This window comes from Odocoileus virginianus, chromosome 2 (assembly GCF_023699985.2).
Source record: "Odocoileus virginianus isolate 20LAN1187 ecotype Illinois chromosome 2, Ovbor_1.2, whole genome shotgun sequence".
Classification (NCBI taxonomy): Eukaryota; Metazoa; Chordata; class Mammalia; order Artiodactyla; family Cervidae; genus Odocoileus; species Odocoileus virginianus.
Genome location: NC_069675.1, coordinates 2,447,816 through 2,459,819, shown reverse-complemented (window position 1 = coordinate 2,459,819; position 12,004 = coordinate 2,447,816). Strand labels below are relative to the sequence as shown.

Below are 12,004 nucleotides of genomic sequence, written 5' to 3'. Positions count from 1 at the left end.
TGGGGAATCAAGACAGAATGACTTTGAATGTACTTTAAGCATTAAAAAAAAACTTCTGTTTTGAAAAAAAATGTGTACTTGCTGAAAAGTTGCAAGGAGGGGACAAGGAATTCCCATAAACCTTTCAGCTAGATGTACCAAATGGCAACATTCTTGTCATATTTAATTTTTATTTAGATAAAATTCACACACCTGACTTCCCAGGTGGCTCAGTGGTAAAGAATCCACCTGCCAATGCAGGAGATGCAAGAGACATGGGTTTGATCACTGGGTCAGAAAGATCTCCTGGAGAAGGGGATGGCAACCCACTCCAGTATTCTTGCCTGGAGAATCCCATGGACAGAGGAGCCTGGTGGGCTACAGTCTGTGGAGTTGCAAAGAGTCAGACACGACTGAAGTGCCTAAATGGCAACATAATTCACGTACCGTGAAATGCACCCTTGTGAAGTATAATTCAGTACTTTTTAATTTATTCACAAGGTTATGCAATCATCACCACTAATTCCAGAACATTTTTATCATCCCCCAAAGAAACCTGTGGCCATCAGCAGTCACTTCCCATTCCTGTCCCTGCCCCAGCCCTTTACAACCACTAATCTATTTTCTATCTCAATGGATTTGCCTGTTCTGGACATTTAGTGTAAATGGACGATGTGTCCTTTAGTATCTGGTCGGGAAGATCTCCTGGAGAAGGAATGGAAACTCACTCCAGTATGCTTGCCTGGAAAATCCCATGGATGGAGGGACCTGGCAGGCTACAGTCCATGGCGTTTCAAAGAGTTGGACACGACTGAGCAACTTCACTCACTCACTGTATCACTTAGCATAATGTTTTCAAGGCTCATCCATGTTGTAACATATGTCAATCCTTCATTGATTTGTGTGGCGAATATTCCACCATAGTTACATACCACACTTTGTTTATCCATCCGTCAGGCAAGTGACACGTTTCTACTTTTTGGCTATTGTCAATAATGCTTCCATGAACATTTCTGTACAAGCCTTGCTGTGAACATGTTTTCAGTCCTCTTGCATATATGCCTAAGAGAGGAACTGCTGGGTCATGGTGACTCTTATGCTTAAGACTTTGAGGAACTGCTGGGCTGTCTTCTAAAGTAGCCACACCATTTCATGTTCCTATCAGCAACATACGAGGTTTCTAATGTCTCCACATTCTCGCCAACACTTATTTTTCTTCTTCATGTTGAAACCTCTTTTCTGACATTACCTAAAGTTGAAAAATGACTCAAAATTCAAATTGGTCATGCAAGAAAGGATTTACTGGCTGAGAAACCAGAAATGCAGTGAATTTGTGGCTCCACAGGTGTTCTCTGGACCACTTCTCTCTCTCTCTCTCTCTGCTCCACTCCTGGAAGCTGGCTCCATTTCCTAGCCAGGCTTTTCCCTAGTGGTGATACAGAGACCAGCTAGCTTCAGGCTTTCCTTCGAGCACCAAGTTCAGCTGAAAACACAGCAAGCTTTTCTTCCCCACCATATACAAATGTCTCAGGGTTCACTCTTCAGGACCCAGGGTTCACACTCCTGGCCAGGAGCATTGGATGCCCTGACTGGCTTGGTCGAGGGTCACTTGTCAAGCCCTGATGCTAGGAGTAGGATCATATGGATGAAAGGAAGGCGGGGTAGGGAGGGGTGTTTCCATGAAAAGGAAACCAAAGTATTTCACTAAGAGAAGGTGGGATGGAGGCTGAGCAGCTGAGGCCCAGTGGTTCCCAGAAATGGGGAGGATGCTGAGCTGGTGAATCTACATGCTGAACTTTCCCCTCCCCTGCAGGGTCAGGCTCCGTTCCTCAGCACCCCTGACGGAGCCTTGTCCAAAATCCCCTTGAGCACCCTCATGACATGGCCTTGTCATTGTTTGTTTCCACATCTGCCTCAAGTTTTTCACTTAATTCGTCTTTGTTTCCCCAGCTGATCTCCAGTGTCTCCTCTGAGATCTTCTCCGTTGGGAAGGGAAAGGAAACAGGTGGCTACCCGAATGATGGAAGGTCATTCTAGAGATACAACAAAAAAGTGCAGTGGGAATTCAGAGAAGGGCAAGATGATGGGGTCAGGAAAACTGTACTAGGGTGTCTCTGAGGGTCTAAGAAATAAAGGAGTGGCTAACAGAGGCTAAAATTCTCCTTTATTACTGGTAGAGAGGCTGAGCTGGAGGATATGGTTTTAGGTTTGTTCACTAAGTGGGCTGTTAATACAGATCCTGTAAAGAGGCTGACTAACCCACTCAGTCACAGCAGCAGGAGACCCAGAGAAAGCTTCCCCTGACCCTTGAGCTCTAGAGGGGTAAAGCCTACATCAGCAAGAGCAGCAGGGCTCTGTACCATGCAGGCAGCTCACTTCCAAGAGGAAGGAGGGGTGGAGCTGCCCGATGCATGAGCAGTGCCCCTCTTTACCCCCCACCTCCACCAGAATGGGCAGCTTTATGTATGGACTTTGACAGTTTGTCGTTATTTTTTGGCTGTGCTGTGCAGCATGTGGGATCTTAGTTCCATGACCAGGGATCAAACTCGACCCCCTGCACTGGAAGCTGGAGTCTTAGCCACTGGACTGCTAGGGAAGTCCGCAGAGTGGTCATCTTTTACTCTCCTTGAAAGTAAACAAAGGGGTAGAGACAGGACAGGAGTGTGACTCCTAGTGGAGCTCCTTGCACATGGAAGGAAACAGGTAAGGTTTCCTTAGGTGGAAATGGCCTTATGGAAGCGGGCATTCAAGATGGTCTACTGGGTTCCAAGCAGGAGGCAATGAAGAGGCTTCAGGCCAACACTCTTAGATACAGTTTCTTTCATATTTATTTATTTGGTTGCCCCAGGTCCTAGTTGCAGCATGCAGGATCTTTAATTGTGGGCTCTAGTTCCCTGACCAGGGATCAAACCCTGGGCCCCCTGCACTGGGAGGGGGAAATCTTAGCCAGTGGACCACCAGGGAAGTTAAGATGCAGTTTCTAGTCACCTCTCTGTCTCATGGTCCTAAATGACTGCTCTCCTGCTTGCCTTCCAGCTGGGTCACTCGGGTCCTGACTTGCTTGCACATGGTTGTGCATCTCTGTACCGAAGGTCCTATCCCAGCCTTACACTGCAATGAGCAGTCCGTTCCCGGGTGCAGCGGCCCGTGTAGTTGGGTTTCTTCCCACTGTGAACTAGGCCAGGCTGAAGATGAGGGTAACCTGAGCTGAGCCAGAAAAACACTGGTTGCTGGGAGGGAAGGAAGCAGTAGGAGTCATGTGCCATTTCATTCCCTGGGCTCCAGGCCCTCCACTGTCCAGCTGGGAAAAGGGGAGCAATTCTTGCTTCCACGAGGCAGGGAGGGCTTGCTCCAAAGGCAGGCTTCCTGGGGGTTGCCTGAACATGATGCTCACCAGGGATTTTGATGTGCTTCTGGGAAGAGCTGATCTGAGGTGTCTTTGGTCTTACAGTTCCATGTGCAGCCCCATCTTGATGACACAAACGGATGCTTTCATGCACTGCTTTTAGGTTATGAATTAGGGGGAAATTGCCTGCTCTGAAAAGATTTCACATACTGATGAATAAGTGGGTGAATACTGTAAACACTTTCCATTCTGAATAATAGATGAATAGAGCTTTGGGTTACGTATCATTTTGAAGGGAAAGAAGGTAATTACTGTTACCTTTTGGCCTGACAGTTGGAGCCCAGGGGTTGCATCAGATTTAAGCAAATTACTTTCCAAGTTCTTGGAGGAAAGGGACTAAAGCATAGGCATCAAAGCTAACCCTCAGAACTTCCCTGGTGGTCAAGTGGCTAAGACTCCGAGTTCCCAATGCAGGGGGCCCAGGCTCCATGCCTAGTCAGGGAACTAGATCCTATATGATACAATTAAGAGATCCCGCATGCTGCCATGAAGATTGATGATCCTGCATGCTGCAACTGAGACCTGGCACAGCCAGAAAAAAAAAGTTAACTCTATTTCAACAACCTCAGATGTGCAGATGACACCACTCTAATGGCAGAAAGCGAAGAGGAACTAACAGCCTCTTGATGAGGGTGAAAGAGTCGAGTGAGAAAGCTGGCTTAAAACTCAACATTCAAAAAACGAAGATCATGGCATCTGGTCCCATCACTGCACAGCAAACAGATGGGGGAAAAGTGACAGATTTTATTTTCTTGGGCTCCAAAATCACTGCAGATGGTGACTGCAGCCATGAAATTAAAAGACGCTTGCTCCTTGGAAGAAAAGCTATGACAAACCTGGACAGTGTAGTAAAAAGCAGAGACATCACTTTGGGACAAAGGTCCTTCTAGTCAAAGCTATTGTTTTTCCAGTATCAGTATCAGTTCAGTCGCTCAGTCGCGTCCAACTCGTTGCAACACCATGAATCATAGCACACCAGGCCTCCCTGTCCATCACCAACTCCCGGAGTCCACCCAAACCCATGTCCATTGAGTCGGTGATGCCATCCAACCGTCTCATCCTCTGTCGTCCCCTTCTCCTCCTGCCCTCAATCTTTCCCAGCAACAGGGTCTTTTCAAATGGACCATAAAGAAGGCTGAGTGCCGAAGAAGTGATGCTTTCCAAATGTGGTGCTGGAGAAGACTCTTGAGAGTCCCTTGGACAGCAAGGAGATCAAATTAGTCAATCCTAAAGGAAATAAACTCTGAATATTCATTGAAAGGACTGATGCTGAAGCTGAAGCTCCAATCCTTTGACTACCTGATGTGAAGAGCCGACTCACTGGAAAAGACCCTGATGCTGGGAAAGATTGAGGGCAGGAGGAGAAGGGGATGACAGTGGACGAGATGGTTGGATGGCATCACTGACTCAATGGACATGAGTTTGAGCAAGCTCCAGGAGATGGTGAAGGACGGGGAAGCCTGGCGTGCTGCAGTCCATAGGGTCGCAAAGAGTCAGACACGACTTACTGACTGAACAACAACCCTAATTCACTTAGAGTGGGTCCATTTAACCTTCAGGAATGCCTATCCTCAGGTGTAATGCCTAAAAACTAAATTCTACACACAACATCACTAAGCCAATAAACAGGTGCTTTCTGTCTCTCTGCCACATCCTGAAATTGGGAGAGATGAGGCCCAGTTTGGGACTTGAAACCTGCAGGCCCTCAGGAAGCGCAGAACAGGGGAAAGGGCGTGTGCTAAGGGACGCCCCGGGAGGACAGCTGGATGGGCGCTTCAGTGCCCCAACCAGGCAGAGAGCGGGCCCACAACCTCCCCGCCATCCCAGCCCTCAGGACGTGTCCGTGCATGTGTGTGCTGTCATCTGACTCTTTGTGACCCCACGGACTGTAGCCCACCAGGCTCCTCTGCCCATGGGAGTTCCCAGCGAGAACACTGGAGTGGGCTGCCATCACCTTCTCCAGGGTATCTTCCCGACCTAGGGATTGAGCCCGCATCTCCTGCATCTCCTGCATTGGCAGGCAGATTCTTTTACCACTTAGCCACCTAGGAAGCCCGCTCTCTGGACAGGTGGATGCTGTTGAGATCCATGACAGAGCCTGTTTCAGGCAGGGTTCCCTGGGCAGCAGGCTTCGAGACAGAGACTAGCGTGTGGATTGGGAGTTTCACATCTACGGAGGAAGGGGAGGAAGCAGCTTTTGTCAGGTGGAGAAGGTGGGCTCTAACAAAGGCCTTAGCTGACCACAGGGTTCTGAAGCTGGGATCACCTTTTTTTTCTTTTTTGGGCCATATCCTACAGCTTTTAGGATCTTAGTTCCTTGACCCAGGGATCAAACCTGTGACCCCTGCAATAGAAGTGCGGATTCTTAACCACTGGACCACCAGGGAAGTCCCTGGGATGGCTTTTTGAGTTGCCCTGAGCTGGGGTGAGGAGCTCAGGCCTTTATATTCCAGCTTCAGCCAGTCATTGGATGCATGCTATCCCCAGGGTGGAGGTGTGGCTTTGGGTGAAGTTCTCCTTTCACTTGAGGGGAATTCCTGGAGAGGGCTGATAACAGGGGGCTAGAAGCCAGCCCTGTTCTCAGCAGCAAGCGGCAGAAGAACTTCCATCATGAAGGGCAACCTGGGTTGCACATCCTAGTGTCTGCTACTCCTCACGCCTCTCAGACCCACTTTGTGTAGGTTCTGGGAGCAGTTCTGCTATTTCTGGGGACAACAGATGGTTAACGGGACGAACCACAGCCCCCACCCCTGCAGCTGGTCCTGAGGCCCCGAATAATACCATCTCCCTCCTCTACTACCCATTTTCTATTCTTCTCACTGACAGGAAGCGCCTCTGCTGAGTTCCTGGGCACCATGCCCTTTCTAGGTCATGGCTGCTGCACTTGCCTATTTAGCATTGCTGTCAGGATGGCGACTAGTGCTTCTTGCCTGCTGGTCCTTTGGCTCAAAGCGCCTGGTGCCAACTGTGAATGGGTTCCATGGGACTTTTGCTGTAGCTCCTGATGGAAATATTTCCTCTTTGGAAAACAGGACCTCAAAATCCTCAGAGTTCACAGTTCTGGTGACATAAATACCTAACGGGATTAATGGTAAGTGGAGCCACTCCTACGTCCACCCCTTGGTTCCTGAACCTCTCTATCCCTCCTATTGGGACACAGCCCCATACTGACTGCTTGATAGAGTGCAGACTGTGTCCTGGAAGATGCTGCTCCATCCTTAGTTTGCAGCATCTCTGTGTTGGTACCCAGCTGTGCCCTCACAGACTATGCCTTCTCTCTCTTCAGGCTGGTGTCTTTTGGGTGGGGTACTGGTAGGGCCACTGGTAGGGCCAGTGGATTCCATGGTCATGTGTCACTGTCACATACCTTCTTTGCTGTGCAGTGGGTCCTTTGGTGTTGATTCGATGATACACCCTGTGACAATGTGTCAGACACTCAGTAAACACTCAAGATAGCAGTGCTGGCTGAGACCTGGCAGGCAAAAAAGGCCAACCATACAGAACACAGCAACTCCAATCAAAATGAATCGCTGCCCGTTCCCAGGATGGAAGTTATCTATTGTAGTCAACTTGGCATCAAGCAGCTGACTGTGCTCTATGAGGAATACTGATTCTAGGGGCTCGGCCTTGATTTCATTGGGGGTAGACTGAACATTCAGCAATGGCAGGAACTTTATCAGCCTTTGTGAATGGGAGCCCATGTTCTTGGGTCCATGTGTTGCTCCCATCCCTGCCACTGTGGCTACTCCGTTCATTGCCAGTACGAGGTGGTCACAGCATCTGGCTGGTATCGACTGGGGAGTCATTCTATTTGGTTGTTTACTGCCTCTTGCACAGTTGGTGCTCTCTGGTGGGCATCTGCTCAATTCTTGCCCAAACACATAATCCATCACATGCCTGTATCCTTGTCCTTGGTCTTCTCCTTCCGTGCTCCTGTGCAACCAGCCAAGCCATGCTAGTACCATCAGTTCAGTTCAGTCGCTCAGTCCTGTCCGACTCTTTGCAACCCCATGGACTACACAGCACGCCATGGACTACACACACACTAACTCCCGGAGTCTACTCAAACTCATGTCCATCTAGTTGGTGATGCCATCCAACCATCTCATCCTCTGTTGTCCCGTTCGCCTCCTGCCTTCAATCTTTTCCAGCATCAGGATCTTTTCCAACGAGTCAGTTCTTCACATTAGGTGGCCAGAGTACTGGAGCTTCAGCTTCAACATCAGTCCTTCCAGTGAACACTCAGAACTGACTTCCCTTAGGGTTGACTGGTTTGATCTCCTTGCAGTCCAAGGGACTCACAAGGGTCTTCTCCAACACCACAGTTCAGAAGCATCAATTCTTCTGTTCTCAGCTTTCTTTATGGTCCGGCTCTTACATCCATACACGACTACTGGAAAAACCATAGCTTTGACTAGATGGATCTCCATTGACAAAGCAATGTTTCTGCTTTTTAATATGCTGTCTAGGTTGGTCATAGCTTTTCTTCGGAGGAAGCGTCTTTTAATTTCATGGCTGCAGTCACCATCTGCAGTGATTTTGGAGCCCAGGAAAATAAAGTCTGTCACTGTTTCCATTGTTTCCCCATTTATTTGCCATGATCTTCATTTTTTGAAAGTTCACTTTTAAGCCAGCTTTTTCACTCTCCTCTTTCACTTTCATCAAGAGGCTTTTTAGTTCCTTTTCGCCCTCTGACATAAGGGTGGTGTCACCTGCATAGCTGAGGTTATTGCTAGTGCCTTAAGTCCATATATAGTCCAACCTTGCCTACATTTCTGTTTACAACAAGTGTGAGAGAAGTTATTCACTGGGACAATTTCCCTTGGCACCATCTTTCAAGATCACCCTAGGGTGGGGCTGTAGTGCCGCTATGGTTCTTTTTCAGCTTGCACCCACACACCACTTTGACCTATAAGCAAATCAAGCTTTTTTTGCCACATCAAGTGGCATGTGGAACTTCCTGGACCAGGGATCAAACTTGCACTCCCTGCAGTGGAAGCATAGAGTCTTAACCCCTGTACTACCAGAGAAGTTCAAGCTTTGCTTTTTTTCCTCCTTGGGCAGACGGTCATAGAGACTCCACCTTCTATGCAGCTAGAGGCAGGGCTGAGGGAGAGGCATCAATGTGTATCAGGAAAGAGAATGGGTGGGGAGGATGCTCGTCCCAGATATCAGGCGAGTCCCTGGGATGTCTGCCAAGGGTGGGTTTTGGCTTCATGCAGGTAAGAACTCAAGATCAAGTCATAGTAAAGTGAAAGCAGGTTTATTCAGGGAGATACTCCATAGACAAGAGGGTGGGCCATCTCAGGTGAGAGGCCCTGAAACATGGGGTGGTTAGTTTTTATGGGCTGGGTAATTTCACAGGCTAATGAGGTGGGAGGATCATTCCAGCTATTTCTGGAGAGGGGCCCCAGAACTGGGTCACCAGCCACTGTTTGCTCTTTTGTGCTGGGCCTTGGAACCGTCACTGGCGCTCACGGGTGTGTCAGTTAGCTGATGTATTACAATGAGCGTAACTGAGGCTCAGGTGGAAGTCGGCTTGTCTGCTGCGTTGGATCTGGCTGGTTCTAACCAGCGTACGTGTGTCCTCAGCGGCTATGGCACTCTTTGGGAGGCTTACCCTGTCCCTTCCTGTCTTCAGTGCATAGATGCGACGTGACATGGATGTCGAGGTCATCTGTCTGTGTGCCTTACTGGGCCCCCGGCCTCTCACCCCAACTCTGGATGCACCACTTACTATGGATTATTATGCCCACTCAGCTTTATGTTTTGGTGAGTCTAATGGGCAGAACCTAACTTATATAAGACAAGCTCATGATTAAGAATTTTGGATCAAGTCAAAAATATAGAAAGGGAATACATTTTTTCAATGTTGTTCTGGGAATACACAAGCAAAACAAAGTTTGTTGATGGACTGGAAGAGAGGTTAGGCTAGAGAGTACTCTTGGGTATGAACAACAAAGTGCTAGAGAAAATGGTATAGAAGAAATGGATTTTGAGACTTCTAAAGCTGAATGGATAGGTAGGTACAGCAATGAAGACTGCAGGCATGTTCATGTTGTCCTTTTGATGCCAAAATCTTGGCTCTCTGTGCACCAAGACCAAACAGAAATATGGAAAAAGAGTTATGGGGAGGAGAAAGAAAAAGTGGTTTTATTACTTTGCCAGGCAAAGGGGGAACACAGTAGGCTAGCACTTCAAGAACTGCGCTCCCCTCCCTGGTGAACAGGGAGAGGTTATACAGTCAGGTAGGGTGTGTGATAGGGATCAAGGCAGTAACAGTCTCCCATTCTCTTGGGAAGTTTCAAAAAGGGCGAGGTTGGTGACAAAATTAGGGTCTGTGATAGGAAAGATTGAAGGCAAAAGTAGAAGAGGGTGGCAGGGGATGAAATGGTTAGATAGCATCCCTGACTCAAATAGGCATGAATCTGAGAAAACTCTGGGAGATAGTGCAGGACAGGGAAGCCTGGCATGGAACAGTCCACGTGGGGTTATAGAGTCAGACAGGACTTAGCAACTGAACACAACACAAAGTGTTAGGTGGTGCAGTCTGCTAATGTCGGGGAACCTCTCTGGTTCCTTTTATTTTGCCCCAGGTGGTTTCCTGACTGCTCCTTCCTTGATTAGCAAATCTTTTGCCCTTTGAAACTCAGAGAAGGTCCTGGAGGCCAAAAAAGCCTACTCACCCGGGAGCCCCACAGGGTCCAGCTTGGCATCAGTTTCAAAAACAAACCACAACTGTAAAAGGAAAGAGAAGGGGTGGTATCTGGAAAAAGGAAGAGTTCAGGTCTTCTCCAAAGTGAACTTGACAGTGTTTATGTACTGAGGAGAAAGAGGCAACAAAGACAGGGGAAAAAAATGGCTGGATCGGAGCGGCTCAGCTGGTGTTCCTGAGAACTCATTTTGGTAAACAGAAAACAAAAACAGGAAGAAAAAAAAAACAACAAACCCAAAAAGGAACAAAAGCAGAAGTCCTAAGCTCCTTTAAATCAAAGGAGAGTAGGAAAATTCAACCTTTCCCATTTGTTGGATTGCACCTCACGGGCCTACAAGGCTTCTGTGCTTGCCCAGCTTCCAAATAGAAGAGCGTGGAGTTAGCAACAGAGACATCAGTGGTTTGATGGGGGAGCCTACATGTCTGAAGCAAGGTTCTGAAGCAACACCCCACCCTGTGAAGTACAGGGCAGGCAGCACATGGTGGCAGTCTTGGCTGTCGAAGGGAGGGGGAGATGGCCAGTGGAAGGGGAACTGACTTCAGGTGGCTCATTAGTTACCAGGGAAAAGAGCAGAGGGACATGCCCTTCACCACCCCTTTGATAAGCTATCACTAGCTGGGGTCTGGGGCAAGTACCTAGAACGGTGTAGGAAGGTCAATCATGAGTAGGGTGTAAGTGAGGCAGGTACAGGTCTGGCAGGGCAAGCACAGAGCGAAGCTGAATCACCATCCTGAGTGGCCTGACCATACACCCTCACATCCACTTCCAGCCATCCTACCACCAGTGAGAGAAGCTTGGCTCCACAAAGCATAAAATACCATTTTCTGTTATATACCCATTTCTCCTTATGTCAACGGAAAATAAACATCAATAACAATCACCAGAGTAAAATCAGACAGTCTAGATAGACCTAAATTTCAGCCCCCAGTAAAGCAATTTTTTTTTCCTTTTTGGAGAAATATCTTTTATTAAGACCACATAAAACTGCTCATGTAGGTACATTAAGTGCGAAATTTCTAAATGCACTCACTGCCGTGGAATGAGCAGTCTGTCACATGAAGACTTCCTTTTACGGTACTGTAACATATAAGCTTAATACAAGTTTAAAAAATAAAAGAATTTCGTGTAAGGTTTTCCTGCTGGACATCCAGCCCTTTCGTTTTACTGAGGTTGTGCACAGAATAGTCATTTAATACTCTTTAAGATCATTTAGCCAGGCTGTTCTGGGGAAGTGCCAAGTAGGTTTGAGGAAACCTGTTTACCTTCTCACGCTGTCACCTTCGGGTCAAAGAAGGACGGCTACTACGCGACCAGGGCCATCTGCCCCAACTGACTCCATTCTGCTGCTCTTTTACGAAAGGGCTACGGCATTTCCACACTGAGGTGGGTCACCTGCCCAAGCAGCTCTCTTGACAGCGTCCTAGGCTCTAAGGATGTCCCACTGGCCCGCTCTCGGTCGAGGAGTCGCAGAGAGAGGATCGGTGCTCAGGGGTCCTGGCTTGTACAGCGCTTCCGGGAAAGCCAGCGGGCAGGCCGAGGAAGGCCCGGCAGGGTCTCCATCCACCGAAGGCGTCTACACTGTCCCGCCCCCAGCCCCCAATCTGGATATCCCCAGCGCCTCGTGGACGCAGAGCCAAGATCCCACCCTCACCCTAGACTCAAATTAGAGGCGACGATCTCAAGCCTCTCAAAACAATCGACAGGGCACTGAGCCGGGTTCTAACAGGCACCTGGCCACGGACCCTAGCGGGGCTGGATCCGGCGGCCGGAAGATGGCGGCGGCGGCGGGGTCCGCCGGTCACTCTACGAGCTGCCCTTGACTAGTTCTCGCCGCCGCGCCACCTACCTTGCTAGCGAGGGGTCCAGGCTCGCCGCGCGAGGGGGCAGTGACGAGCACCTGGCG

General features: G+C 48.8%; 1 long non-coding RNA gene across 1 annotated transcript; it reads right to left on the bottom strand.

The window, feature by feature from the left end:
* Positions 1–8,632: 8,632 nt before the first annotated feature.
* LOC139037495 (uncharacterized) lies at positions 8,633–11,914 on the bottom strand. Its single transcript, XR_011490357.1, has 2 exons — positions 11,364–11,914; positions 8,633–10,123 (listed from the first exon to the last, which is right to left on the bottom strand). It is a non-coding gene; the product is annotated as an uncharacterized lncRNA (long non-coding RNA).
* Positions 11,915–12,004: the final 90 nt, after the last annotated feature.